This window comes from Myotis lucifugus, unplaced genomic scaffold (assembly GCF_000147115.1).
Source record: "Myotis lucifugus unplaced genomic scaffold, Myoluc2.0 scaffold_9, whole genome shotgun sequence".
Taxonomy (NCBI): domain Eukaryota; kingdom Metazoa; phylum Chordata; class Mammalia; order Chiroptera; family Vespertilionidae; genus Myotis; species Myotis lucifugus.
The window spans coordinates 12665112-12671346 of NW_005871057.1; the positions used below are offsets into that span (position 1 = coordinate 12665112).

Here is a 6235-nt window from a genome sequence, read left to right on the forward strand (position 1 = left end):
CTTTCCCATAAGATGTTGTAAGCTAGGGATGATTTTGACTTAGAGGTACTGACTAAATCATCCTCCGCTGCATGTCGTGAATAGGAGATCGGGAGTTCACATCATTCGTGCTGATCGGATAGAAGATTTATGAGATATTCCCTCACACCCACTGTCACTCTCACTGCGCGAGCGGATGGGGGGGCTGCACCAGCACAACCTATTCTCATGAAGGATCAGGGATTAGGGGTGTTGGGCGTTCACCCATTCCCCTCTCCCGAGCAGGGACGCTTTGGGTGTTAGGGTGTTTCCCCTTGTCACAGGCAGAGCGGGGGGGGTGAGGGGGGTTGGGACGCCGCACCCTGTCACACACAGAGCCGCAGGGTGATCAGGGGATTGGGGAGCTCCCCCCTATCAGGCACAGAGCAGGGCTGATCAGGGGGTTGGGGTGCCTTTCCCCTGTCACGAACAGAGCAGGGCAGATAGGGAGGTTGTGGCCCCGCCCCCCTGTCACCACACAGAGCCGCAGGGTGATCAGGGGGTTTGGGCGCTGCCCCCTGTCACGCTGATCCCGGTGCCGGGAGCCTCGCTGCTCCGCTGATCCTGGTGCTGGGAGGCATATTACCCTTTTACTATATAGGATAGAGGCCTGATGCATGGGTGGGGGCTGGCTGGTTTGCCCTGAAGGGTGTCCTGGATCAGGGTGGGGGTCCCCACTGGGGTGCCTGGCCAGTCTGGCTGAGGGGCTGAGGGCTGTTTTCAGGCTGGTGGGTTGACTGAAGCTCCCAACCGCTCCTTTTTTTCTTTTTTCTTTTTTGTTCTGGGCCAGCTTTAGCTCTGAGGCCTCGGCTGCTGAAAGCCGGTTTCTGGCCTTTGTTTTTCCTTCTGTATTTGATACTATGTTGCGGTCCGGCTGGCTGAAGCCTGGCTGGCTAACGCAGGTTTCTGGGGTTTTGTTTAGCTTCTATATTTGCAACATAGTTGCTTAGAGTTGCAGCTGAGAGGCCGGCAAGTCAGGCGGGGAACGTTGGAGTCTGCCATCACTGGAGCAAGCAAGCCTCCCTGTTCGCTTCAGTGCATGGCTGCCGGCCGCCATCTTGGCTGACAGTTAATTTGCATAAGGATATGCTGATTAGCCAATGGGAAGGGTAGCGGTCGTACGCTAATTACCATGTTTCTCTTTTATTAGTGTAGATAAACATTTACTAAGCCTCTACAATAGGCCAAATATTACACTAGGCATTAGATCCTATAAAATAAAACAGTAATATGCAAATCGACTGAACGGCTGAACAGCGGAATGACCATCTAGACGACTATCCGGGACCACGTTATGATAACCACTGGCTCCAGGCCAGCCAAGGCAGGTGTGATGCGATTGGTCAAGGGCCCAGCTATCTCCCCATGATTGCCCTGCAGAGGGAGGCCCAGGCCACCGACTGGTGGTGGCGGTGGTGGTGGGCAGGGCCTCCCTCTGTGAGGGAAGCCAGTGCTGGCAGCCGGGGGAAGGAAGGCCTACTCTTGCACGAATTTTGTGCATCAGGCCTCTAGTATACAATAATGAACAATGCCGACATTGTCTCTGTCCACATAGAACTTATGCTTTAGGCTGGCGTGGCCCCAGCGCCGAGTGCCAGGAGCGTGGCAGCCCCCTTCCAGCCGGGTGCTGCTCGCCACCAGCCCCTCCTTGCCACGGGCGGCCTGAATGGGCACTGAGGGGGCCAGCGCCAGCGGTACTGGGCCTCGCAAGCGTGTTGCTGGATAACTGGCCGGCTCCCAGCAGCGCCTCAGTCCCTCCTGCCCCGGCTTGCCACTTCTTCCCGATCCTCCGGGAGCCCACTGGTCCGTCCTGGTGCAGCCGAGGCCAAAGCAATGGGAACCCCTCCGCGGTGTGCCTGGAGCGGCGGCCTTCGCTGGAGAAGCCGCGGTGTCTTCGAGGAAACCGGAAGCCCGTGGCTACCCCTGGCGACCCTTTTATGAACGCTGGGGAATCCAAACTCCACGGCGCTCCGTAGCCTGACTTAGGGCTGTCATGGATACATGGGTAGATGATATCTGCATTCTAAATCATGAAAAAGCCCATAGGAGAGATACAGTGACTCCGGTCTCAATATATTCAAATGAGTCTGTTGCTTCACATTTTGCCCTTGTCACTGCATATGAAGACATCAAAAAATGACTCAAGGATTCAGAAAAAGAGAACTCTTTCCTAAAGAAAAGAATAAAATTTTTGGAAGAAAAGCTTACAGACGCTTTATTAGATGAAGAAACAAGTTCTGTGGAACGAGAACAAGTAAATAAGGCCTATCATGCATATCGAGAGGTTTGCATTGATAGAGATAATTTAAAGAGCAACTTGAATAAAATGAATAAAGACAACTCTGAATTTTTGAAAGTATTGAATGAACAGCTGTAGTCTAAAGAAGTAGAACTCCTCCAGCTAAGAACAGAGGTGGAAACTCAGCAGGTGATAAGGAATTTAAATCCACCTTCATCAAACTGGGAAGTGGAAAAGTTGAGTTGTGATCTGAAGATCCATGGCTTGGAACAAGAACTAGAACTGATGAAGAAAGAATGTAATAATCTCAGAATAGAGCTACAAAAAGCCAAACAAACGGGTCCATCTCAGGAAGACAATCTGCAGAGCAGAGATCTCCAAAGACTAAGCATTTCAAGTGAGGATGTGCAAAATGCATACTGGGAGCTGAAGAGGGAAATGTCTAATTTACTTCTGGTGACTCAAGTACAGGTTGAACTACTAAGAAAACTGAAAACCCCAACTGCGATCAAGAAAGCCTGTGCCCCTGTAGGATTCATGGAAGACCTTGGGGAAGAAACCACAAAACTGCACTTGACGAATTTCACTGCAACATACAAAAGACCAAATGGCAAAACTCTTTGTCATACATCTCTCCCTTTACCAGGAGATGTAAAGATTTTATCAGAGAAAGCAATTCTCCAATCATGGACAGATAACGAGAGACCTATTCCTCACGACTGTTCAAACTTTGAGGAACACTACTCGTATGGCAGAAATTCTCTGGAAGACAATTCTTGGGTACTCCCAAGCCCTCCTAAATCAAGTGAAAAAGCATTTGGGGAAACTAAAAATAAAACTTTGCCTTTACCCATCCTGCCACTCCCGCATAACTTGGATCAACGTAATCAAAACTGCCTTTATAAGAATTAATTCTGAAGAGATCTGTGACTTGGTCATGAGGTTGCTGTACCTCCCGCAAGTATTCTTGAGATATTATTTAATAAACTGAAAGCAGGTTTTGATTAAACTTTTGCAGAGTTCTTCAATGTACACATTTGCACATACTGTAACGTATTATGTAGTTGATTTTCCAGTATGAGAGCAACCCTCTAGCTTCACATTCTGGCTAAGAATCAGATATATACTACTAATAAATTAATAAACTTGAGGTGTTTCAAAAAGACAAAAAAACAAAACAAAACAAAAAAACTTATGCTTTAATTGTCATAGTTAGTAAGTTGCATTTAATTTTCCCATTGATTAATGACATTTCTTTTTACTCTGGCTCAGTTATGCTGCTCATTACTTTCTATAGTGCTTATTTCCATAAATGTTTATACAAATATTGTATTCATCTAATAAAATCCTTTTTGAAAGAATGGTCCAAGTTTTCCATAAAAGAATAAAACATTCCAAATTCAAGGCTCCCATGACCCATACTTTAATGCTCTAGGCATCATAACACAAATCTGAAAATAAATCTGAAAAATATCTCCAAATAAACACATATTTCCTAGTTAGTCAAAACATAATTAAATATAGAGATCTATGTATATTTTCCCTTGTATTGGAAGGAGTCTACCAAGATAATTCTCTAAAAGCAGAAAAACAGTTCTAATACCTAGGGGTTTCTATGGGTCAATACTTGATAATGCATGCTCTTTCTATTGACACCAAATCAAGTGAAATTTTGACTTGCTTGGATTCTACACATATATGTCAAGGACACCTATTCTTCTCATGACTTCCTTGCCTACCCAGCAACTTACTAAGATTAAGTTGTCTGACTTTGGTGAACAGTCATAGTTCTTGATGTTCACACACATAAAATCATTGTCTAGAAGGAAAAAAGAAAGAAGAAAATGTCTAATTTCAGGGCACCTTATATTTTCTGGGTTGATTCTATAGATTTTTATCCAAGGAGTAAACTTTTAAAAGAGTTGCCAGAGGTGAAAATGTATGAAGGCAAAGATCTACAGAAGCTGCCCTTTATCTAACCACATCACCTCTCAGAAGCCATGACTCTTGTGAACTGGATAAAGTGGGATGAGTGGCATAATAGATTTAAAGGTATAAAAACTAGACATCTGAAGAGACTTTCTTGTTTTAAGGATATACCCAACCTACTTTTAAAATATTCCTTTAATGGGGAGTTTAAAGGAAGTTCCTTCCTATTATGAGGTCAATGATGCCCTAGTTAAATCATCTCTTTGTCATTTAAGATGGCTTTAAAGGAAATATTGTGATATTGTCTCTAAAGGGAAGCTTTTTTTATTCGGCTGGCAAATAAATTGGATATTTAAAGAAGACCAACTCACTGCTTGCAAATGTCATCTACTTATAATTTCTTATTAGAGGCTTAACTAACAGGTAAAAATGCTACCATGATGCACATAAATACTACTGGCAAAGCTTTTATGGCTACATTTTAGGAACTCCCAGAGGATTTGTAAATCTGCATCACTTGAAGGTCCCTGCTCTGTGGGGGAAGAAGTGATGGGGAAAATGAGATCATTACCCACTTCTGTCCCAGCTTAAAATTATGAAAAGACTAACTAGAAATTACTTGTCCTCACCATAGGTCTGCTATACTCAGTTTTACTACCCTCATCAGTTTATTAGATACACAAACGTCCTTATAAAGGAATTTTGAAATAATTATTGTTTTACCATATATGTTTGGTGCAATATACCTTTCTTCATATACTTGAGGGGATAAAATTTTTAAATTGGTTCCAAATATTTCCATGCTGTTCAAGTATAGATTAAAGATGTGCAAAAATAGAATCACTTTAAGGTCCTTTCGTCTCTCAGTTTTTAATGTTTCTTAATCAGCTATTGCCTATGGAGGTGGGACCCTGGACTCTACATTTCACTTGGGCTACTTGCTTGTTGTGTGATATGATTATGACCAAGCCACTGGACTCAGAACCATAGTCTCCTTGTCTGCAAAGCAAGAGGGTTGTACTTCTCTCTATGTTCTTTAAGCTCTTCCATTTCTAAAAGTCTATGACTTTCTTTGAGAGGTTACCAAGATACATAATTCTATACTGTGTGTGATTTTATTTCTCCTTCAGCACAACTAAGCACCACCTCAACTGCACTGCATTCTTCTCTAGTGGTTTCAAAGGGTATGACCAGTTTCATTATGTTCCATATATCTTTGCTGAAAGAGATGAGACTCAAGAGAACATAGTCTTTGGCTCAAGTCATTTACTAAATTAGTGTAATGAAATGTAAAAGAACTAGCTTGCACTCAGGGACAGTTTTATTTCTCTACCTGTGGAGAAACAGAAATTCATTCAACATTTGGTCAGACTTAATCACATCTTAAATCTATCTCTTGAGGGTGGGAATGGGAGTTGGACTGTTTGGTTCTAATATATCTATTTAATTCTACTTGTCTTTATAAAAAAATTGAACATGTGTTCTTTTTGTGAGAACATTTGAATATGGCACTTGAGATGGTTATGTCCCTCTACTTGTTTATGCATTTTGCACTATTTGTAGGCATTGAAATATATTACTAAAAAAACACAACGAAGATTATTTTTCTTGGAGCTTAAATTCTAGCAAGGAAATAGAGGAGACTGACAACAATAGATAATAAAAAATTAAATAATGTGGTACATAATTCTATATTACATGTAATTTAGTATGTGATAAATACAATGGGGAAGAGAGAAAAAAGATTAAGTAGAAGAGGGTTAAAGGAATTAATATGTTGGGGGAGGTGGTTTGTAATTTTAAATAGGCTTTTCAGGTAGGTTACATAGAGGGGACATTTGATCTTGAAGTAAGTGAGGACGTGGACTATGTTGATATTTAGAGAAAAAGTGTTCCAAAGGGAACAGCAAATACAAAAAGTCTAAAGTTTCACAGTGCCTGGAGTGTTAAAATATATCAAGGAGGCTAGTGTGACTGCAGCAGAAGAAACAAAGAAGCAGCCAGCGGCAGATCACAATTTTCCATTTGCCTCTCCAGATCTGTCCTTAT

General features: G+C 42.4%; 1 pseudogene; it reads left to right on the plus strand.

The window, feature by feature from the left end:
• The first annotated feature begins 2011 nt into the window (after positions 1-2011).
• On the plus strand, positions 2012-3430 carry LOC102420078 (annotated as a pseudogene).
• Positions 3431-6235: the final 2805 nt, after the last annotated feature.